Here is a 24,861-nt window from a genome sequence, read left to right as displayed (position 1 = left end):
TGACTGGATTGCAGCTGAACTGGGTGATTGGCGCTCACTCTCCATCCTGGTCTGGCCTATGGCAGGTTACAAGAAACAAAATCCTGGAAATGTAATCCTCTCCTCTCCTTCTTTGCTCTCTCCCTTCCTGGATGGTCCCTGAGTTATTTTCTGTGGTGGATTCTCGTTTGTAGCTTAGTGTAATCTGCAGCGTGCTGTGCTATATCAAACTCTCCTGTCCTCTTAATACTAATTCAACTGAATCACTAAGTCAATTTCAGGAGAAACTGCATGGGTATAGAATACCAATCTCATTTTCCTTCTTTCCTTTCCTGTTGTGTAAAAACAACAACAACAACAAACACACACCTGTTGTATCAGCATATAAAGTCCTACAGCATTGGTGGGATGGTTAATAAGGGCTTACCATTTTTGAATGAGTGCACTAACTACGGGAGCAATATGGGAAGGTGCCCATTCATAAGGAACTAAATGGCTGTTCAGGAAGGCTTGCTCCTCACCTGGCAGGAGCTTGCAGGAGGCTGAAAACACAGAGGCCTGTCAGGAGGCCGGGATGACACTTAAAATGGACCCTGTTGAAGAGGACTTTTCTCTCCCAGTATAGCAGTGTGGAGGTGTGTGGTGGCAGAGTTGCGTTCATCTCTGCTCTGTCTTCTCGGGAAGTGCCCAAACTCTCTGGCCCCTGTTTGTGGAACTGCTTGTGCTGCATCCTGACGGGAAGCCTGGAGGGTGCCAGTGATTTTCCGTGGCATGGAAGAATGCTTTGAGGTATTCCAGAGTGAACCCACTGGGGGCTGTCAGATGCTTTTCTTGATCTGTGTGATACTGACGATGATGATTTATTTTCTTTTCAGTGATGTCTCTTATGGTAAATCTGCTGAATAAGTATGATCTTATTTCCCCTTCAACCTTTCCCTTTGTTCTGTTCAGTATGATAACATAGAAGACTGATTGACTGCTAAAAGGCACAACTTGCCTCAAGCATTTTTCCTAGTGTATTTTTTTTTCTGTCAAGTCATTTTCTTATTGTTATGGGGACTTTTCCTGTTCATCTCTCTGGCTGAAGGATTTAACTATATCAGGCATGCCAGGCTTTCAGCATTTAAACATCTACTATTTAAATTAAGGGTCCTCTTACTCTCTCAGCTTTTCCCTCCCTTTTTCCACTGTTTTGTTTGCAACAGCAGTGAAGAGTTCCAGCAGAAATGCTGAGCCAAATTCCTTGCTGATATAAAACAGAGTTGGAGAATTTTTTAATGGCAAAGATCTGGATTGTTTGATCTTACCTGTCTATGTAGAAACTACAGACTTTTTAAAAAGTGGATTGGAAAACGAGACCCAGAGATGTGGATGACTTGCTAAGGTCCCACACAAAGTTGGTTCCATGGCAAGGAATAAAGCTGATGCATGTTTGTCCTCTCCATCTTTCTGTGGTGCTCTCTAGATGTTAACAGAACTTGGCAGTTTCCTCAGTGAAGAAAAGTCTCAAAGGCCTCCGTACATAGGGAAGAGCCTCACTGGGTTGCAGCAGAGGTTGTTTTCTCCCTTTTTGCAGACTTGGGAAGCGAGGGACTTGATCAGACCTGCCTTTCTTTGGGTTTCATTCCCAAACTCAGGTGGCTGATTGGTTGTGAGGCCAAAAGCAGGACTAGAGACTTGCTGAGATGGAGCAGAGCAGCAGCTGCAGAGGGACAGTGGCATGGGTGAGCACTTCCCTGCATGTGCAGAGTCCCAGCCCTGGAGATCCAGCATCTGCATTCTGCAAGTGCCCTTCCTGGAGACGCTCATTGCAGGGAGCTGGGAGAGCAAATGCTTCTGGCTGCCAGGACTTGTGTCCTCAAACCTGGATGGAGACTCGTGCACGGAGTGTTTGCACATCTCCTCTGTGTCCTTTCTGACCGAGCTGTGGGCTGTTCGGGTGCTCCTCCTTTGTGTCTGGTTCTGCTGCAGTCAGTCCCCATGTTGTTTTCCAGAAGGCACGTCTAGTCCATAAATACAAATTATTTGCTTTTCCTGTTTGCTGTTTTTTGTCCCTCACACTTCTTCCATCTGAGTTCAGCCATTTACAAATTAGTATTCATTAGAAACTTGAGCAGCTCCATCCTGAGGAGAAGGGGGAAAAAAAAAGCCTCTGGTGAGCCAAAACTTACTCATCCCATCCTGTTTTTCTGCCTTCTAAGAAAAATGTATATGGTCTAATCAGAATTCCCAAGTGACCCATAAGCTGGGTCTAGCTGTGGTAATCAGAGCCTCGTACTGGAGCCTGGCTGTCAGGGGTGGTTGTTAGAACAATTGATGCAGCAGACATCTGTCTCAGCTGAACTCTGTACCTCTGGGAAGAAAGTGAGTGTTCATTTGTATACGGAACATGGGAACAGGAGAAGCTCCACAATTTAATGATAGTTGCCATCTTTCTTTAATGAGCTGTCGTGATATTTCATTAAAATAACATACGTGCTTTGAAGTGTCACATTGCTGCACGAGGCATTGCTTTAGTAGCTGGAGGACAAGTTGCTGCATTGCACAGGATGCAGGACTTCTGCAACTCATTGGTCTGTGGCTGAGTGGCATGTGGGGATTATTTAGTGAGGGACAGAAAGATAATTTTTGCTTGTATAATTAGGGCTGTTTAAAATTTAAACATATAATAAAACTGTTTGTCCCCTCGTCTTTCAGAGAGAGATTTTCCTGATGCTTTTGGAAACAATTCCTATTTCTAACTCTTCCACAAAGACTGTGCTTCTGGCGCTTCAGAATTTTCAACAAATATCAAGCTCTTGAGTCAAACACGCAGAGGCCATCATGAGGTTGAAAAGCACACAAACAAACTATTGTTAAAATTTGCTGATGCTGCTGGCGTTGCCAAGGGGGCATCGTGTTGTTCTTTGCTCATATGATTTAAAGTAGTGAGAAAACTCAGAATGTGACAAATTGGGAGGCAGATTGCGTGAAAGCACTGGGCCTTCCCCGCTGCCGCTGAGCTGAGCCCTGTGCAGACATGCACACAGTGGGCCCGTGGCCAGACGGGCAAATGTTCTTTTAATACTTGATAGCAGCAGAAAGGAAACAGAGGGATGATACTGGAAGAGCGGGAGCGGGAAGATCAGTTTGCAAAAGCTGAGGCCCTCAGTTATATTCATCATTTCAATATTAAGCAGTCCTAATCACATAAGCACAAATTATTTTTCTCAGTAAATTATCGTTATACTCAGCTCGCTCATGTGACAATGATTGCAAAAACGCATTAAGCTGAGCAGCCAGAAATTTTCTTTTTCCTTCTCCAAATGTATTACACTGTTTAAATGAGGCTACATTTTTGTGAACAATGTGTGTATCAATATAAAATGAATCATTTGCATTCTTCTCAGGCCTTTATTTAACACGTTATTTGCTCAGCTTCTGAAATACAAGAATATATCTTAGCCAATCTGTAGTGGAAAGGGTGCTATGCAAAGAGTCCTCTGTACCCTGTCAACAAAACAAATTAAACATCTGTCTGAAGGCCTTCAGAACAGCAGAAAATCAAGTGCATGAAACAGCACACTTCCTTTCTGAAGACAATCACACTCTTCTCTGATAAAAACAGAAAGATGAAAAAGCTCCAGCAGAAACAACTTCCCTGGTTCTACTTCCAAGCCTAGAGGTTCACGAGGGTGCCTGTGCTCCTGCTGTGTGGGTGAGTGACCCATTATGAATATTCCCATATTAATGCAGCAGCTGATGTGCTCTTGGAGGTGACCGAGAGGAGCTGCCACTGAAGGTTTGGGGCTGGAAGGTGCTGGCTGCCACCTGGGTGCTGCGTGGGCCCTGCAGGGGGGGAGCGGCTGGAGCTGGGGGGCCACTGCAGTTTTGAAGCGGAGGGGTTGGAGTTGGGCTTCTGCCTGTCTGAGCCATCCGTGCTGCAATGTGTGTTGGCGTGGAAGTTTTAAATCGATTTTTCATCGGTAAAGTAATAGGGGTCCATCCTCGGAATTTGTTCCATAGAACAGCTGTGACGTTATTATCTGGCCTTAGTACAGCGCATCGCCATTTAGCATCCTGCTGGCAGATCCTCGTCTGTGCTCTCCCTTGTTGGTTCGCTGCCAGGGCATCCGTGTATGTTAAAACCAAGAATGTCCAGCAATATTTTTGTAGTCTTGGGAAATGTTTTTTATCGGTGTTTTGACTGGGGAAAAGTAGGGCATGGACTGGCATGGATTTGCTTCAGGGTCATTCACAGCTGGACCGTGGCACTTCCAGGAGCTGGGGCAGTTTTTAACCAGTACCTGAGCCTTCAAACACCCGACTTCCCATGGACAAGGCTACTCTGTACATGCTACCCACAGAGCTGAATTAATCTCCTGATGAATTAGTTATCTTTGAATTTGTTTCAGGGCCCTTTGTGCATTTTCTTTAAATGTAGGGCATTTCGAGTCCTACTGAGATGTCTGTGTGGTTGAAAATATGTTGACTCTGAAGATGCATGTGTGGCTCACGTATCTTTTTGACTCCTTCTCCATGGTTTTGTTTTCAGTATTGTATTTTTCCAGTCCTACTGATTACAGTCCCCTGTTTCTATCATAATACGGTGTGTATATTGGGCAGGGTGACCTGACTATTTCAAGCTTCAGTCTGGTTTACTTTTTTTTGTCCTTTTAAACCATGTTACTGGAGATTGGTAGCCATGGTAACTCCCTTATCTGTGTTGAGAAATAAATACTAAAAATTGCTTTTTTTTTTTTTTTTTCTTAACCTATTTATATATAAAAATGCAGAAGCAAATAAAACCTCCAGTATATGACTCACTTCATATTTTGAAGTCTCCACTACTTCTGTTAAATATGGAACCAAATAATCTGAAAATATTAAAGCAAACTCTGCTGCTTTTCAAGTCATTCAATGTGTGCAGGAGGGCTCTGGCCGTGCTCAGCCTGTGTTGGCTTTTGGACGGCGAGGAGGCGCGAGCAGCTCCCCGGGGACCTCGCTGGGCGTGAGCGCAGGAGGAGCTCCAGGAGGAGCCGCATCTGGGGAGAAGGCTTGGGCTTTTCCATTTTTCATGTCTGTCAGTCAGGCTATCTGACGAAAGGGCCTGTGTTTTCCATACCTTTGAGTCAGCTCTTTGCTCTGGAATAGGCTGAGAAATGCACCTGCTGTCAATTAATTTAACAGAAACCTTTCCAGGATGGAATTGCTGCAGGTCTAGAAATCTTTGCTTAACTACTGAAGCTTGATAGGCTAAAACTAGTGCATAATTCAGTGATTCCTCATAAAGCAAATCAATGTTTTTATTTCAAGTCCCACATAGAAAAAACCCTGCAAATTGCTTCAAAAAAGTTTGCTTTACATTCATTATGCATGATGTAGGGCTGCAAAAATGCCTCCAATTTCTACTGCCAGTGTGCCATTGACATTTAAAGACAATGTGCTATCAATTCCTCAGATTGCCACATACTCTGAAGGCCATTGGGATCAGCAACTGGGAAAGTGACTCAGAGAGACTCAAGGAATATCTCATCTAAGATCTCCAGTTATTTTCCAGTAACTGGATTCCAGCTCTTGCTAAGCTTGTCTGCCTTTTGGAAATGCTGAGCCTTCTACCAGGGCATTCAGGCTAATTCATTCCTCCCTCCTCCTGCCTACTTATGGCGATACAAGGCTTTGCTGGGAGAGTAATGCCTTTTATCAGACCAATGGATATAATTGCTGGAAAAAGATGTGTAAGATTGGTCAATTCTATGGTTGTTTGTGCCTTACTATTTTGATGGGTGTGCTCTTTTGATTCATTAATATCAGCTTCCGTGAGAAAAACGGAAAGTGAAGGTTTTCCCTGATGGTGTTTGAACAGTCGGAGCTGGTGATAGTGTATTTTAAATTCAGATAACATGTTGTTTCACTGTCCACATGCGATTTTTTTTCTCTTTTTGGATTGGATGAATGTAACTTTTAGAATTTCAGTGAAAATGCTTTTGCACATGAGTTCTTTGAGTATAGGCCAACATGTGATTAAAGTGTTCTTGTCTCCAACATTCCTACGTACAACCTATTTGCTTGTACGTAGGAATGTTCTTGTACGTAGAACAACAACAACAAAACATGTGGACTCAGTATGAAGAAAATTACTTTAAAATGTTTTCTATTCATAGAAATATTTGTTTAGGAGTAGCTCTATTCCAGTATCCCTTCTATGTTCTATACATGATAGCGTGTATTTATTTTCCAGCAGGGCTCCTCCACGTGCTGTTCCATTGCTCACTGCCTCCTTCTATGTTTCTGATTCACTAATAAACTATTTTTGGTTCTTCTTTTCCTCTGCCTTGATTTCAACCCTTACTAAGTGTCCATGCAGCTTCGCCTTCCCCCTGCAGCGTGTGTCAGTGTTTCTGGCTTGATTTTCGCATCTCTCCTTTTTACCAGTTCCCGTTGTTTTGTGTGGCAGGGCAGCTCTGAAGTGCACTCCGTGGCCATCCCTATTCTGCCAGGCAGCTCTCCAAGTTCAGGACTCTGGCATCCAGTTGTGACAATGCTAGGCGTGATGTTGAAGGATAAATGAGGAGCATCTGTTACTCCAGAAATGGGCTGCCCTTATATAGTCTGAGCTGATTAGCTGAACCGGGGTTTGAGAACTTGTGGAATGGCCTGGGAGCTGAGAGGCAGGCAGCAGAGCTATGTATATATGTGTGTGCATTTACAAACACACATTTAATCTTGTATTTAATGAGTAAGGTATTTAATATTTTCTCCCTGTATAAAGGGAGATGTGAGCCCCAGAAGAGTAACTGTTGGCTTTGGTACTGTTAGAGTAATTATCTGCTGCTTACAAAAGAACAGGTTGCTGTGTGACTGTGTTAAGGACTTCACAACAGAGGCAGGTTTGCTTCTCAGAGCAGGATAAAGCATGAGCCCTGGTCTCCAGGTGGAGGTGCCACCTGGCTGGATGCACTGCTCCAGGCACTGGGTCGCTTGGCGGTAGAGTCCAGCACTCACTGTCCCGTTTGCCCTCTCTGTACGTGACCTTGGCCTCTGCAAAGTTCTGCTTTGGCTGGAGGAGCTGCTATATTGTTTGAATTTCTTCCTTCAGGACAGGGGAAGCTTGTGTTTCTTTGCAGGGACTTCCAACTGGAAAGAGAGCTAAGCTGAGCTGCAGAAGGCTCAGCGCTGCTCGCAGCAGTTGTAAGCACGTTTGAAACTGTGCAGGGAGAAGAAAATTTGCTGTCATTCAGCAGAAGCTGCTTAGGCAGTTCTGGAAAAATCTTTACTCTTCTGTAGCAGCATCTCAAGTCCATCTGTGCAGGGATGTAGAAGAGCAAAGAGGGAAATTCTTGCTTAAATCTCACGCGCTTCTTCGGAGTACCTTGTCCTGATATGTGCTATTTCATGCCCTTATGTGGAATCTGCCTGTCACTGATGCTGACGGATGCAGGATAAAGTGCACTTTCCTTTGGCTGTGCCAAGTGGATATGCAGCAGCGTGCTCAGCTAAAAAAGCTAGCTGCAGATTATACACAGAGCCAGGTCTGGCTGGGGGAGAGCTTTTCTCTCTTAAAAGTACCTGCTCAAAGTGTGCACGCACAGCTGCCTTGATGCAGATCTGATACCGGCCAGCAGCATGGGGTCAGGTGGACGTGCTGAGCCTGGCCCACACATTTACTGGGATTTTCAAATCCAGAGTGATTGCTGAATTGTTTTCTGCTATAGGCTGGAGCAGGACTTTTAGTTTCCCAGTTTAATGGTTGTTTACTTAGGTCTGAAACCAGGGCCCAGGTTTTAGCTGTAGCAGCTAATCCTTGCTACTGAATAATGGGTGACTTTACGTAGCAAATATGTTACAAGATCTGAGGTCAGTGGATGGGAATGAAGAGCCAGAAAGGAGGTTTGTCACGTCTCACTACTTGCCATAACAAGCCAAGCAGGGAGAGCCAAGTTTGAGCCCCGTCACAGAGCATGTACCATAGCTCTGGTGAGAGCTACTGGCGTCGAAGTTCACAGTCAATTATTTCCAGGGAGTAGATAGACATGGGAATCAGGCCAGTAGATGTTGCCCTTCTATTTCTAGATTTAAATAATTAGTAGGTGTTCATTTACTTTTGCAGTCTTCTGGTACTGGATGAAAACACAGGCACAGTGCGGCAAAACACCATGCTTGGGATATTTCTTCCCTTTAAATAATCATTTTCCTGTTTGCCAGCAGCACTGCTGTTTACAGCCTGAAGATTGCAGACAGATGGGTTCATTCAGTGTGAATTTCCAGGCAGTTTTCAACCTTTACTTTATTTTGAAGTGCCATGGGAAAAATAATCCTTGTTTTTGTGTGCTGGTTTTCATGTATGCAGTTGCAAACGCTGGGTGCCAAGAATGTGAAGGATCCAAACCTACAGTAACTAACTAGGTCACCCTTGAAATGTTGTCACGTGTTTGGGGTTTTGCCTTTTCTTTTTTTTTGGTGAGGCTGCAGAAAGTAAGGGCTGAGCAAGAGGCAGAAAAGAAAAGTGCAGCTGTGCCTTATCTCTCCAGATCTTCCTCGATCTCATTAGTGTCTAGGAAATGGTAGACCCCAAAGAGGGATTTATCAAGAATGCACTAACAAGAAGCTGCCAGTTGTGAGCCAGTCCTTTGTAATGAGCAGGTAGTTGAATGGGAAAAAGTACTAAAGGCCTGATTCTAAATCCTAACTAGTTATTGATAGTGTCTTCATGAGCACTACTCAGACACCACTGGCTTGTATTTTTTAGTTGGAGTTTCTAGGGTTTGAGCTGCTAAATGCTTCAACAAGCTTGTGCAAAATTGCTGAGGTTTATATTAGACATACACACCTTCGGGGGTCCTTAGCTGGTGCCTGAGAATTGCTAAGCTCTGGCTGTACACAGAAATAGGCTGTGTACATCTGCCTGTCTGCTTCTTTTGTCTTTCTAGTCATATGAAACATTTCTGTGCTTTCCTGGCCTGGCAGCTCCAGCAGGGTAATGGGTGGGGGAGTCACTTGTACAGGGCTCTGACAGGTAGGGGCTTCTTCCCTGCTGTAGCTTATCGCTCTCTGCTGGGGAAATTGAGGCATGTCCTGGCCCTGCTTTAGGCTAAAGGTGCTGGAGGACGTGTGGTAGGGGTTTAAAAAGCAGGAGCTGAATGTTATCAACAGGGAGATTGGTGCTGGGGCAGCTTGGATGGTCCATACTGCTTATCTGTTATGTTCTGAACCAACCACAGTTTTATTCCAACATGTTAAGGTAAATGGCTTCCAGGACCTGAAGCATGAGTATCTCCTGTGGCCATGTCTCGTCTGTCAGGGGTTGAAGTGGCTGAGAGGCACTGATGTCCCTGCTGCAAGATGCTCTGCAGCTGCATCTTCACAGTGCTTGTCCACAGGTATGACCTGCAGTGCTTGTAGCACAGCAGCTTTCCTGCAGCACTCTGCCTGGCATGCTAAGCACAGCAACCTGGAAATGAAATTCCACAATGAATGAAACGATCATGTGCTGGGGGCTTGGTTGCTGCTCTTGGCTATTGCTTTGGACAAAAACAAACAAACAAAACAAAACAACAACAACAAAAATGGATTTTTGAAATGGATTTCATCTTGGTCCATTCCAAACCCAATCAATCACATTTAATTATCTGCCCAGGGCACAGGGTATCCATCAAATACTGATAAATTCAATGAACATGCAGATTGTATCATCTTTTGTCATAAGTACCCTCTGTTCTTGGCATTCATGCTAAAGGGCTAGACTGTAGATATGTTGATTAGCAGATATGCTGATCAGTCATGAAAATTCATTTCCAAAATGAATTTGGATTTGGAATGAATATGCTTTTTCTCCACCTCGGGCAAAGGGAGCCTGAATTCTTGACTACACATAATTATTTATACTCACATTTAGGCCATTTTATATACCCCCAAGGTGGTGTAAACTGGTATGAGTGTTAAATATGAGGTTAGATCTGAAATGTTTAAGCATTTCAGTCAGTTGTTGGGTACTTGGAGAAGGAGGCAGAGTGGGAGTTGCCTTTTTTTTTTTTTTAATTGTCTGTATGTATAAACTGACTTATATATCATCTGCTGCTTTATTTTGTCTTTGGAAGCCTGATCAGGCGTAGCCCAACTGGTTCTTTCGATTTACTACTGGGAAGTACACTTGTCAGCAACTGTGTTTAAGGAGCATATTTTGAAGCATGCATCCTCTCAGTTCTGAACTTAACGGAAACCCTGCTTGTTGTTTGCTGAGGGACAGACGTCCCACTCTAGAAATCTTAGTGCAGGAGACTGCCTTGCCTTTCAGCTTGTGTTGCTGCGAATATCCCCTCCCACCTTTACTTCACACTGAAGTTGTGGGGATGCACGTCCTTATTCTCCAGTGGTACTCGTGTCTTGGGCGTAATAAGGCTCCACGTGCTATGGGCTTTCAAAAATCCTTGCAAGACCAGTCACTTGGCATTCAAAGGAAATGTTTGCAATGTTCAGGAATGTCAGACTGTGACATGTGCCAGCACGGCTCGGCCAAGCTTATGTCGCCTGGGATTTCCACAACAAAATGACCTGCCCTGAGTTCAGTGCCTGCCATCGCAATACCTTGGGAGTCCCAGTGGCTCAGTGCTCCTTCAAATCTCAGTTTTTCCATGTAAACCCAGACAGTCCTTGGTTTCACTGGGCTAAAACCAGGTTCATCCCATGACTTTCTCTCCACTAGAGACATTTGAGCAAGAGCAGTGCCTTAACCTACATCTCGAAACAAACCAACAAAAATCCCTAAGCAGTTGGCTTTCCACCTAATCCAAATTTGCAAGATTTTACATACCGTGCAAGAGATTTTTCTCCAATGCTTGTCTGGGAGCCTTTCTCCCAGAAAATCCTGTTGGAGTTTCCTTAAGCCTGTCTCCAGCTGTCATTCACACTGAGCGGCAGCAGGGACTGGAGCTTCCATCAGGCTGCAAGTGTACCTGTTGTGGAGGCCAACAGATGTATGTTAAGGGATGTATGAGCAACCTGGTGACATGCTGAGGTCCAGGACTTGAGAGTAAGGCCGTTCGGACTGCCCCAGCTGCTGGCTCAGCCTCGCACTGTTCACTTAGGGTTACCCCACATTACGGGCAGGCTGCCTGCTCACGTGCATGGCTCCGAGCCCTCGAGCTTCGGTCCTGCATTTATGGCTATGGGGAACTGCCTTGGGCTTTGTGGGGCAGAAGGATCTGGCTGCGTGGTACATCCTGGTGATAGGGAGCTATCCTCCAATATGCTGTATTCTTTCTTCTTTAGCAGATTAGTGTTTATTTGATCTTCCCTTGGGTGTATGTTGTCCTCTTTTAATTGCAGTTTTTTAGGCATTCATACCCCTTTGCTTAGCTCCTAAGTTTTGCTAATAAGTTCCTGATGTATGCCAAGATAACGAAGATGATTAATGAAATTGTTACACTCCCAGATTCTTGTTCTAACTTGCTGTCTTTAGCTGGTTTCAAACTTGGATGCATCTGCATTGCTACCTGCAATGCAGCCCATGTGTTTCACCACAGAAACGGGAAAACTGGAACATGCTTCGCTGTGCTGTGCTCAGCTGCTGTCATGCAAGAACCATGCTGCAGAGTTAAATACAGCGAGCAGCCTGGTGGCCAGTGGCTGCTGGTTCAGCCGTAGGTTTACTGAATCCAGCAGGGAAGTGACACAGGTATGAGCAGCTCACTTTTCCATCTGGCCAAAGGCGCTCTCCTTCCACGCCAGACTGCAATTATCCTGTGTGCCATAAAGCAGGACTGGCAAAGATGGTGAAAGAATATACAAGTACCAAGTGGTTTGAGGGGAATGAATAAATCTCATAATCTCTGTTATACTGCTTGTTTTTCTAAGTCCTTTTACTCTTCCTCCAAGACTAGAATACAGCACTTAAGCTCATTAAAAACGCTTTAAGTTATAAACATTCACCATTTGTCATTTCCTTTGCAAACAGTGCTGATCCGATAAGTGTGTTTCCTTTCCCAGAGCTGTGAATATTTCTTTGCGGAAGAAAGTTTGCTCTGATAAAAGCAGGTTTAGTGAAGTATGAGTGCGTGATTCTCTTCCCTTTGACAAGCATTTAGCTTCTCGCTGATGTTTTCTTTTCCAGAGATCTGCCCTGAGCAGGGAATTTCAGACGTGGAAAGCAAAGAGCTCTTCACAATATGTTATGGCAGCATTTGATGTAATATCCACTGCATGCTTTGAAAAGCAATAAATAGTGCTGGCAGTATGAATGATGAAAAAGAAAGGTCAGATAATTATTTTGAGAAATACTAGGAAACACATCCAGTGTGCTTCAACTGCCTTTAATAAAAAGGTACATCAGTGCAAAACAGATTTCTTTTTTATTTTATTTTTAACTTGTATGGATTGGGATGATGTTTAAAAGTACTGCCTGTGTTGCAGATAGTTGTATTTTCTTCTTGGGGTCGTTATTCAGGAATGTTCTGAAGTGTGGCTGTGGAGCTGGGAAATGCCAGAGCCCCAGCCCCAGCAGCCCCAGCGTTTCCTTTCCGAGCTGCTTTTTGCATTCCCCGTGCTCCCATGGACCCTTCCTTTGCGAAGAGGAGAAGCTGTAAGGAGGAGGAGGGTGGCACACAGCAGCCCAGCCAGTGGACTGGTAGTGTCCCACTGATGACAAAGCAGGACGCTGTCAATATTTCTAACAGTAAGAGAACAAGTGTGCCCCTCTCTGCCCAGCCAGCCTTGCGCATCCTCATGCAGTGTGGAGGCAGATGCTTAACGTTTTCCTTGATGTCTTTGTTCCCTGGTTGATGCCTCGAGAAGGGTCAAGCTGCACTGGCAGTACCAGTCTGAATGCTTGCACCTCGCTGTAATGCTTGAAGTATTCCAGCCCCATACAAAATCTTCTTCTGTACTAATTCAGTGTCCCACTTGTTAACCTGCCTTGTAACGGACCTGGAGAAGAGTCCAGGCTCTTGCACAGAGCAGATCTGTGTTTCATCCAAGCCTTTGGCTCCCAGTTGTCAGGAGGCTCAGCTGCCAGTGAGGATATATTGTGCCACTGACAGATCCAGGGTTGTTGTGGGGCCAAACACACCCTTACAAACACTGTGTGTAAGAGTGATAAAAGCAAAAGCATGCTTAGTTTCTCAAAACAAGAGCAGAGCTAACCTTTTCTGGAACAAAAAGCACGCATAGTAGAGCTGAATGCTACTTTTGACTCTGGAATGCTTAGAGCTTGTGACCAAAAATGAAACAACCTCATCATGGTTCATGGGACACACACATACTTTTCTACAAACAAACCAGTTGTTAGGATCTGGAGAGAAATTAATAGCTACAGCCAAGATATCTTTACAAAGAGGGAGTGCTGAATGCAAGTGCAAACTCATTACATTGATGTGAATTCTGAAAAACTTGTGTTCAGTTCCCTGCTTTTCTACTGGTTTCTTCTGGCAAGCCAATTAATCTCTTGATGCTCCCTTTTAATATTTGTAAAATTGTTATTAAGGCATTTTCTACCTTACAGCAGTACTGTGAGGATCGATACAGCTCAAGTGCATTGCACTGCTAAGTAGTGATCAGATGCTGTGCTAATCAGGGTCAGGCAAATACTGAAGACTGCAGGAATGGACAAGGAGCCCCAAGTGTAAGGTCTGAATGTTCCTGTTTAGTCTTTAGGGGGGGCAGGAGTGTGGGCTCTCTTGCATGTGTTGGGGTGAACCTCTGTTTCTAGGCTGTTATTTCTCAAGCACTGGGTCTCCACACTAAGTCTACATGTAACGCAGCATCCTCTCACCTAATTGCAAAACTCTGCTTAAAAGACACTGAAGAGAGTAGACTGCTAAATCATCCTGCTGATTTTCTTGCAACATCTTTTTCTTCTCTCTTTCATCTGGCAACTCACACTCAAGTCGAAGATGGCAGTGATTTGTCAACCATTTAGTTATGTAAAGATTATCCATGTCTTTAAAACTCTGGTGTGCAATTCACGAGCTGGGCCAATGTATTTGATGATGCTTCACCTCCCTGATGACATAACAACTTATCCTAATTACATAATTTATAATTTTGACTTTTTTCCTAGCTAATATTGCTCTTTGTCCAAAGACAGCTGGCAGCTCACACTATTATTGCAAGGTTCCCCTGAGGATTTCCCAGGTAGGCAGGCAGGACAGAAGGAAAAAGCCATTTCTTGAAAAAGGTGGGGGGAGCTGTTCAGTGGCTCTTCATACAGCTCGTGTTTATGTTAAGTACCATGGGCAGAAAACGATTCTGCCCAACGCCTATAAATCCAGGCATTCACAGGGGTTCAGGTGCCTTATCTCCCCTTGAGGATTTAACCGCAGGCTGTTGATGGGCTCCTTGAATGCAAACACTGATAGGTTAAATTTCAGCACTAACAGCGGGGATTTCAGCGCATGAAGAAATGCTAAACGCTGATGGATTTTGCTTAAGAAATGAAAAAGCTTTTATATTTGGAGAAATGTAAAGCTTGTTGCTTCTGTGGACAGAGTACAGATGGGGGAAAGGTTCCCAGATACTGATCTAATGGAGAGGTGTGATTGAGATCGGCATCTTTCAGATTTCTGACAGAATGCATCGGTTAGTCCTCTTCTTTAGGGCTGGGTAGGATGAGGCAGGCTGGTGAGGTTGGTGACCTTCTGAGCCCAGCTCCTGCCTGCATTAGGAAAAATCTGTTGAGTTCTCCTAGGTTTGTGCTGGGAAATATTGGTCTGATAATTGAGCAGCAGCCTTAGACAACCTTGCCTGGCAAATTCAGCTTAGAGTGTGGGCTGAATCTCTGCAAATTCTCCTACAGAAACCCATTGACTAATTGCCTTCTTCAGCCACGTACATGAAGCAGCGCAGGGATTTAAGAGGCCAATACCCATTTTCAGAAGAGATTCTTCAGGCCAGACTCAGCCAGTACGTACTCCTTGTGCCCGCCATTTGCTCTTGGTTGGACATGACCTAGGGTGAAAGTTTGTGGATAGGAATCACTAGGCATCGGGTTTTTTTGAAGTAAAAGTTCAACTGTCTGGGCCTTGGGAATGTATTTTGATCAGCTTTCGCTGAGAAGTATGCTCCTAAAATCCTAGGCCACCTTTAGAAATGGGACTCCCAAATGAATTGCTTGTGGTGATGTGCCAGCACCGCAGCTGGGGTGGTGTGCCTGCTCTAACACATCCCAAATGCTCTGTGTGATGTGACCCAGGCTGATTGGCCGTAGGCAAATGCTGAATGTATTTCTGTTGGTTTTGAGCGCGAGTAGTCTCCAGTGACTTATCTGCCTCTTGTTGTGCTAAACACTGACTGTGCAAGAAGACGTATGTCCTGTCTGGGTGTAAAGGGCAGCAGAACTCGGGCATGCAGAGAAGGGACCAGGGAGGATTTCAGTTAAAGGCAAGACTCTTTTTGTTTATGAGACAACTGTGGCTAGGGCTAATGCATAATTGTGATATTTGCTTATCCCTGTATTTGCTGTTTTCAGGGTAGTAAGAAGGACCCCTTGCCATCCTCCCAAGGTAACTTTCTGAATATCTAATTAAATACTAAAAGGACTTAATTTGTAACTTTTTCCAGTTACTTCAAAAAATCATTATTTCTTGTAAATATTAACTCTGCTTTTGCAAGTCTGGTTGCGAGCCAGGTAAACACATGCTTCCTGTAGCCTTGCAGCCAGTCCTGCACTGGCCTTTTCCTGAAAGGCCTTGGATTGCCAGCACACTGCTGCAAGCGTTCAGAAATAGCCTCCCCTTCCAGGCTGTGGCAGGAGCTCCCAGGCAGGGTGCTCTGCCTGGCTCCTTCCTTTGCATGCAGCTGAAAGTGTAAAGAGCTGATCCAAAATGTCTTCAAGCCACCCCTTCCACTGCTCTTGCAAATATTTATTTTTTTTCTGTTTGAATGCTAAAAAAGTTATTATACTGTTACAAGGGTGCTAGGCTTTGCTTTCTGTCCCCTGGGGTAGCCAGCTCCAGGTCAGACTTTAGACGTTTCCTTACTTCAGGGCAAGAATCAACAATCTCAGAGATTTGTGACCCTGTGTCCAAAGCCAGGAAACTGTAGCTGAGCCAAAACCATTGCCATCACTGCTGAGAGTTAATAAATACATTCATTCCTGTAGTACATTTTTATTGGCATGAGTGAGGCTTTATACATACCACCTTGTTTTCCCTGTGCCTGAACAAGGAAAGCTGTGCAAGTTGGACTTACCAGTGGTGCTAGGCTTATTCGGAGACCTAACCGAGTTGGACTGATAAGACCTCAGATTTTATGACCGCTGTATGTCATCGTATCATCTTATCTGAGCTCCTGTGTGGCAGCACAGGCTGTAGAGCTTCATCCTTTATTCCTCTTAAGCCAATGCATTTTGTTCGAGTGAAGCTTTTCTCTAGAGACCGCCAGTCATTACTCTGTGTTTGAGTTCCTGGGGGAGTGCTGCAGAATCACAAGCAGTGGGACAGGTATCAGAGCTTCTAGACAGCGTCTGTTCCTGGTTCCAGAAGTGATGTTTCTGATACTTCTGCAAAAGACATATAAAGAAGGTAAAAATACCTATGAATCGTATCGAAGCCAGTCCCCTGGGGTGTGTGCCTTGCACACAAAGTGCCTTCTTCCAGGAGCATGTCTGCAGCCCCACTGCTAGCAGCTGCTGCTCTTTCTTAAATATGTTAGAGCTGGAGTGCTGGAGGCTCTTCTCATGTGTGCTTGGGGTGCTCTGGGTGCTTCCAGCAGTTTCAGAGCTGGCTGGGGCCAGCACCCGGCACAGGCACCACCGCAGCCTCGGCAGCCAAAAGGTGCTGTGCGTGCCCAGCACCACACTGGGGTGGAGCCAGTGGAGTGCTCATGCACAAGGTGACTAGGGGCTGCTGCATGGGATCCCTGGTTCCTCCAGCATAAACTCATTGGGCATTCATGCATGTAGTGATTGTGTTCTCATGCATAAAACAGGGCCCTCGAGCACAAATTAATTGGGCGCTCATGCATGAGGCACTTGAGCACTCACACATGCCCGGCTTGGGCACTCAGGCACATACCAGTTAGGCACACAGCACCAGTTGGACACCTGTGCATAAAGTAATCAGGAGCTCATGCATGAGTTAACTGTGCACTCAGGAATAACAGCCTGATTAGGCACCAGTGCGTGCTTAGTGGGTGCTCATGCACCAATTTATGCATTCCTGCATAAAGTAATTAGGTGTGTATGGGTGGACTGATTTGGTGCTCATGCATGACTTAAGGGGGTGCTCGTGTGTGTTGTTTTGTGCACGAGCTAATTGGGTGCTCGTGTGTAAATGCCATAAACCTTGCAATTTTTGCCCAATACTCCAATTCCTGTGCCTTCCAAAACCTTTCACACTTTGGGTGGTTTGGAATTGAGTTTGAATTGCTCAATTTGGACCCAGAGCCGAGTGGGGCAGTAATTAGAAACAGATGGCACAAAAGAAGAATTCCTTCCCTTGCTGAGATTAATGACCATCAGTTAAATAGTTCTGTGCCATCCTAGAACATCCTCCCAGCTCGCACAATTGCTGTTCCTGTCTTTGCCCTTTGTAAACACCAAATTTCCTTTGTCTGCTCCAGATCACTCTGCAGGTCTCCCCAAAGCACTTTATTTTCTTCACAGCCTGTGCTCTTAGACCTCATTGTTCATGGCTTTCTTTACAGAGCAACTTCAGTAAGTAAACTAAGCTGTACCTGTTTCTTTCCTTCTGTCCTTGGGTCTTTCTCAGGTGGAAGGCGCGCCTGTGTGCTGGCTGAAAATTGCTTCTTTTAATCATGAGACTGACATTCGGCTGGCGAGGCCTCATCCCCCTAAGGAATACTGATATATAAAAGGAATCAGCACTCCTGAAACAAGTCAACCCAGCACTTTTTTTTTTTTTTTTTTTTTCCTAGCATGAAGCTCTGTCAACAACAAAAGAATTAGAGAATTACAGAATGTTTTTACCAGTGGCCTACCTTAAGACCAGAGCCACAGCTAAGAATAATTAAAAATACTGTTTGCGATGCCATGGCAGGTGCGTACTGAGTCTGTCATGTAAGTACACATGTATTTACACATGTGCCAGACACATGCCTATGGCTCAGGATGCAATCACCAGATGGCACTATTACATACACACCCGTCCTTCCATCATTTTTGTTTCTGCCGTGTGGCATTCTCTTCTGGGAGAGCTAGCAAACAGCAAAGAAGTTGCTCTTCCCTTGACTTCTCTAACTACATTTAGCTCTTGTGATAAAGAGCTCCCTGGGGACCGGGCAGTTGTGCTGGAGTTTATTTGGCCGCTCTTTGTGATTGTTTCTCTTCAAAGATTTGTAGTGCAACCAAAATTGTTATACTAAAACCCAACCAACAGACCTCCCCAGACGTGATGGCACCACTTTCTCTTTGGAAGAGAAACCGATCAGTGTGTGTGAGGGGGAGCTGCTTTTGTCTGCTCACCCATCCAGGCTCGTCCATGTACAAGTTGGTAACCTGCACAACCACAAAACTGAATTTCTGATGCTGGACACTAGGATTTATTTCTGATTTCCAGGCACTATAATTCAGATGCTGCAGCGATACATATATACAGTTGCCCCTGAAGTCAGCAGGTAGGTTTTGTGTAGAAAAGGTTGAAGAAATGAGCTCAGTGGGTGGCGTAAGTCCAACGTAGTGTTTTATTGCTCTTAAACCAGCAGCACTGCCCTGTAGGTTCCTGTTACCTATTTCCAAGTGGCTGGTACTGTGGTTTTGAGGTTTCAGGCAGGAGCCTGATTGGAAATGGGGCACAAATAAGATACAACAGCTGCCTCCAGGCTCTTGTCCTGAGCGTGAGTGGTGCAATTACAGTGGCCTTTTAGTCTGTGGGATTCTCCTTGCAAAAATAAAAATGCAGGGCCTCATTACTGTTCCTCTGGATGAATGCTGCACTGCAAGTGTCAGTATGGTACATTACTGCTATTACTTTTTTGTTTTTAGGTAATTCTTGGGTTCCTTTTCAGGCTTTTTCTGTGACTCAATGTGAAACTCCAGACAAACATATTGTCTCCCTTAGTTTATGGAGGTATAAGGCAAACATGCAGAGCATGTTTATCTGATGAACAAACTTCCACTGGAACAGGACCTCTGGCATCTGTCCCTGCCTCTCCACTGATTCACTGCAACACCCTAATGACTTGGACCTCAGTTTGTGTATTGATAAAAAGGAGGCATAAATATTGACTACCTAGCAGGTGCATTTGGAATTAATAACTAATTCTAAAGCACTTTTAGGCTCATCAGTATGAGATAGGTTATCTTGTGAAGTGTTGTGATTTGTTTTGTTTCTCTGATGCATTTTCCTAAAATCTAGTCTGGCTTTTATGCTGGGGGAAGGACTGTTGGAGCTTGGTTGGTCTGCAAAGGTGAGGAATTTCTAGTGCCTCTGTTAGGGCATGGCAGCTCGGTGATGCTGGAGTTTTAAAACCTGGTGCATCCCAACAGGATACTGTCCAAAAATCTACCATACTGATACTTCAGTGTGCAAATACACTGCTTGGATAAGATAAATAACAAAGTCATTACAACAATAACACAGTAAAAACATTTTCTGGTTTTCTGTGTAATGTCCTGTCCCACATTTCACAGTTGCTTAAAAATAAAATAATATGGTGTAACCTTAGCCTGCATCAAATCAATGCTTTTTTTTTTTTTTTTTTTTTTTTTCTTTCTTTCTGAGGTTCCAAAGAGAAGCAAGGCCTGATGGCTTCCATAGCTTGTTTTATATCTGTAGCTGACTCATTTTTATTGGAAGTGATGGATGAGCCAGGGCCTTTGTTTGGAGGTTTTCCTTTTTTCTGCTTAAAGGGAATCATGCATGAAGCCACCTGGCTTTTTGCCACATATGCACAGTGTAAAGGTGATAACTCCTTGTAAGACACACGAGCTGTTTGAGTGTATCTGCTGTAACACACAGCCAGGCACAGCAGGGATTTCATCTGATGCCCATGAGAGTCTCCTGCTGACTTCAGTGAGGCTCTTGGCTCAGGGCATGATTCTGCAACCATGTTCAGGTGAAGTTCTCCTTGCTGTTAGTTATTTCAAGGTCTTCACCCAACCAAACTTAAGCACACGTATCCACGATGCTGTGCCGGGGCTGTGGAGCTCTCCCAGCCTGGTGATGGGGCGATGCTGTAAGTGTGGTCAGGCGGCTGCACTTTGCCCCCTGTGTTACAGGGCACTACTTGCTCATCCCATGGCTCATCACCTGCAGTGTCGAGCTCACTTTCTGGCCCCATCACTGAGGCACGGTGTGGGGCAGGGGCTGTGCCGAGCCCAGCACAGGAAGGTCTGAGCTCGGCTGGGGCCCCCACTCAGCACCCCAGGGGCAAATGCTAACTAATGTGGCATCAGAGGACATCCGAGTGCCTCGCAGGGCCAGGGTCTCAGCATCTAGCAGATGGCTGGATGAGGTGGTTACTGGAGAGGTGGTTGAGTAAGAAAATCAAGCGCTGTTTTCATTTGGTAAACGGAAAACACAGAGCAGCCCCTCCCACATTTGTTGCTCCCTATTCAGATTATTCATTTCCACACCATTAAAATGCGAATGTAATTCCTGCCCTTTAAACTAATTCATGTAAAAACTTTTCCTCCAACCACTGTTTCGTCTCTTAATGAAAGCTGGGACAGAATAAGCCAAGAATGGAAATGAAAGCATTACAAAAGTGCTCCACTCACTGCTGCATTCCTGAGGTGTCTTATCTGATCCTGTAATGTTGCCACAGACAGTTCGGGCCTGATTCTGCTCCACTCTGCGTGGAGCTGTGTCAGCAGCTCAGAGTAACGCTGGTGCGAGCGAGGAGCCAGACCCGCTGCCTCCCTCCTGGCAGGGTGAGCTGCACCACTTGAAGAGCTACCTTAATTGCTGCTGAATCAGTTAGGCCATCTTTAATCAAATCCTCCCCTCCCCGGCTTTGACATGTGATTTTTATCTTTTTCCCTGTCAACAGCATTTAGTTATATTAATGGCTTTCCTGGCATGAGCCAACATGGTTTTTAATCTATTTGATTTGGGTAATTTTTTCTCTGACACTAGGAATAACCCCATCATATCTGCACGCCAGAGCTACCCGAGTCTCACCCCAGGTTCGCCCAGTGAGCAGCAAGTTACCTGCCCAGGCACCTGTCTGTGCTGCCTTCAGTGCTGGCCTGCTGTCTGTGACTGCTGCTGGGTCTCGCTGATGTGGAGCAGGGCAAGCTCGTCCCTGGGACCTGCTGGCTGGCCCCACGTGGTGCCTCGGGCAGAGTGAAAGCAGGAGGGGGGGACCAGGCAGGAGCAGGCAGGAGGTCCTGGTTCCTTCTTTGCTCCCCGCGCAGTGGTGCAGTGACCTCCCTTACTCAGAGCAGTGTGAAGTTGCAGGCGAGGCCAGAGCAAGGTATTACTCAGCACAGATAAGCCTGTAACGATGTGTCCATCTATATTTATGGGAAGGAATTTACCATAAAGCTAAACCCATCAAAATAACTGAAGTTGCCCCTGGCTGTTTGAGGAGTGACAGCGATGCTGAGTGGGAGCAGACTCTGCCAGGGCACTTGGGCAGGGGTGAGAAGAGAACAGAAATCAGGAGCGAAATAGACACTTCACGTGGCTGAGCCTTCTGCTGATGCTGCTTAGCACCACGTACTTTCTCATGCTTTATTGAGTTTAATTTTAAGCATCTCGGTGGATGGGGCTTCTACCGTTTCCCTGGGGAACTCGTTCCTTAGCCTGCCCTAAATTTCCCTTCATCTTTATCTTAGATCTTAGCTTTTAAAGCCCACTAATGAAGTGAAATATTCTTCTCTATTCTTTCTGTGTTTCTTATGATATTAAAATGTATTCTTTCTTCCACACCTGGGTTGGCAGGGAGGGATTGAATATGCAGCCACGCTGGAGCACCAAAGAAGAGTGTAACTGGTGGACAGGGTTCGTAGCAAGCCCCCGGCCGCTGCGGCTGGTTGTAGGCTCAGACACAGGCTTGTCTTCATGGGCCTCGCATCTTTGCCATCTCATTTCCTCTTCTGTGTTCCAGCGTATCCTGTGCCATCCCATCAGAACAATAGGAAAGCATCTATTCTCCAGGCTTTGCAAAAGTCACAAGAGCATTCAAAGCAGAGGAGTTTTCTGCCAGGGCTGTGTGTTGTTTGCACAGAGGCAGATTGGGTTTCATAACTGACCAGCGCTGGGAACCTCCAGAAGTGGGGCTTAGAAACCGACGTGCCAGTGGGTATTAACCTTCCCTAATCCACATCTGCTTCACCGTTAGATGTTAAGTTTATTTTTACTAGAACTGCACAAGAAAAAGGGGGAAGTTTTGTCCCAGTCTTCTAGGCTACACTAAAAAAATAGGAAAAAAAGTCATTGCAATCAACTGAAAACAAAACATTTTTTCCTGTGGCAACTTCATAAATAGACAAAATGTTTTGTTTCCCAGCTTTTTGACCCTTGAAAGTTTTTTTTTAAATAAAAGTAACTAAATAATGAAATGGATATTTTGAACTGAAAAATTGGAATAGTTTAAGTTTTCTCATTTTTCTTTTCATTTACTTTCTCCCACTCTTGAAATGCTTTATGCAAACTTTTGTTGAAATGTTACACACAACATTTCCGAATGACCTAACCAGATTAAAAAAAAAAAAAAGCTACATTTTTGTTCATCTCTGATTTTAACCCCCCAGACAAACAAACACAAAATGAAATTGAGGTTCTCATTTGCATAGAGATAGAAGATCCAAGGGAATATTGCTTTTAACGTTGCATTTATGCATTTTTCTTTCGAAATGTCTTGGAGTGGAAGTAGAAGTAATGTAAGGAATAAAAGAGAATAAAGCTCCATGTAGCAGCGAGCACGATGACAACGCAGAGAGGCAGTTTATGACAAGAATTGTTCAAACAGCTGGAGATTGTATTACACTGTTTATCATGTTTAAACCCGTGTCAAAATGACATATATTGTGGAAGTTTTTGTGTGAGATTGTGAACTAGGTATTATGTGAGAAAGTCAACCATATGTTATAATATTCTTCGGGGGACCAGAAATCTAACTGAGACTAAAGGGAAGGGTGAGTTCAGTAAAGAAGTCATCTTCTCTTGAGACAGAGGTGATAGTGTGGGCTGCATACAAAATGCTTGTGTGGTTTGCAGAGCTCCATGAATCATATAATTTATTTGACATTTTTCCTGCTTTGTATCTGTTTGTAGAATATACTTGGGTTTGAGTTTTTTTTTCCTTATTTTTTTTTTAATATATAATTTGAAAAAATAGATGGCTATGAATGGTTCCTTCTCATTTACATTTTCTTCAGTCTGTGACATGAAGAAATCCAAAATTAGCTTACCTGTGGCTGGCTGCCTGGGAGTGTGTCGCTGCTGTTTCCCTGACGTGGGCACGAGGCTTCTTCTTGTCATCACATTTTGGTTGTGAACACTTCCAAGATTTGCCAGTCAGCACGGTAGAGAGGTCTCCTCGCCTACCGGACTGATTGAATTTCACCCACTAAATCTGTTTCAAACTGCAAGAATTCAAGCAGCTCAGTCTTTCTATGGTCATTTGTGCTAATAAAGTTTGACAGCCTGAATGTTAATGGAAAGTAAACAGGAGAGGGAGTGCTAACAAGGTCATAATGAAGCTCACAGTTAAATTGAATTGAAATGAATATATGAACACTCATGAGAAACAGTTTGTCTTTCTCCTCTAGGCTGTAGTGCAGCATGTGGTAGCAACGGGCAGTTTGTGAATGGCAGATTAAAAGGAAGCTATAGCTATTCTGCAGAGTCATGGGCAAATCCTGGCTAGTTTAATAAAGGAAATTGAAGCTAAGAGGGGTGGAAGCAGGGAGGAGGCTGCTTTTCAGGAGCCCACCAGTCACAACAACTTGCTCTTGCCTTCTGCTTGCTGTGGCTCCAAGCTGACCACGCTTACATCTCCAGTGTCATTCCTGTTGATTTCAGTGGCACAAGCCTGCAGGGAAGCATTGGTCCTGGGTCAGATTTTACCAGATGTGAATGCTCTCAAATCCTCTTAAATCTGATTTTGAACTCAAGACTGCTTCACTTCCCACAGCTGAGATAAGGTTGGCTTGCAGAACTGTTAAAGAAGTCCTTTGCTACTGATTGCCATGGTCAATCTTTTCATTTATTCTACTTTAAGTAATGACTGAAGGCAGTCAAACGAGTTACTTGCGGTCTCTCGCACGCGTGCATACAATGAATATGTCATAGCCCAGGAATTGGGCTGGCTTATCCAAAGCTGTTGGCTTTTTCTTTCCAGGCGTGCTTTCCTAATTCCAGATGGATAAGAGAGCAGTGGTGTGCAAGGAACCATCCCCCTCCTCCCCTCCTCCCAGCCTTGGCACAGTTGCATTTATTGCCTGTGACCGAAGGAGTTTCAATATCCTTGCAAAGTTCGGTCTGAGGAAACCCCGCGAGTGGAGCGTTATTGGTGCAAAACCCTCTGTAACCATCAGATGCCTTTCCGTGCCTCCAAAACATTTCAGGCTCTTTTGTAATAAATGTAAATGGCAAACCAGAGGTCAGGGATGGTCTCAAGGGCAAAGGCTTGTGTGTAATCTTTATTTTCTCTTTATGAGCTGCTATAACAACTTTGAAGGTATGAAAGAAATGAGCAGAAATGTGAGACAAGGCAAGCTTATTAGGAAACTAGCACACAGCTTCTCCAACTCGTTCTTTGACCTTCTCTGAAACAGCTCTGCAGCCAAGATCCTCAAACAGTGCAAATGCATGGCTGTGGCTGCAGATTCACTTAGCAGAGACTTGGTGTTTCTGTTCAGTGGTAGTTTCCCTCTTCCCACCAGAAGTTTTCAGCCATTTTAATCTCGGTTTTAATAGAATGGTTCTTTCAAGCAACTGTAGAGATGATAAATTGCTTGAGCTTAACATTTCTGGATGACTTCAGGAAATAGGGGCCAGT

At 44.6% G+C, this 24,861-nt stretch overlaps 1 protein-coding gene and 1 long non-coding RNA gene across 2 annotated transcripts in view; one reads left to right on the top strand and one right to left on the bottom strand.

The window, feature by feature from the left end:
• LOC101798301 (uncharacterized) overlaps nt 1-24,861 on the top strand; it is a 167,820-nt gene that overhangs the window by 39,913 nt on the left and 103,046 nt on the right. The window lies entirely within an intron of this gene.
• On the bottom strand, nt 15,687-21,319 carry LOC119713242 (uncharacterized). Its single transcript, XR_005260232.2, has 3 exons — nt 21,063-21,319; nt 17,626-17,752; nt 15,687-16,450 (listed from the first exon to the last, which is right to left on the bottom strand). It is a non-coding gene; the product is annotated as an uncharacterized lncRNA (long non-coding RNA).

Source organism: Anas platyrhynchos, chromosome 19, assembly GCF_047663525.1.
Source record: "Anas platyrhynchos isolate ZD024472 breed Pekin duck chromosome 19, IASCAAS_PekinDuck_T2T, whole genome shotgun sequence".
Classification (NCBI taxonomy): domain Eukaryota; kingdom Metazoa; phylum Chordata; class Aves; order Anseriformes; family Anatidae; genus Anas; species Anas platyrhynchos.
Note: the sequence above shows the minus strand (reverse complement) of the source record. Positions and strands in the feature narration are given on the sequence as shown.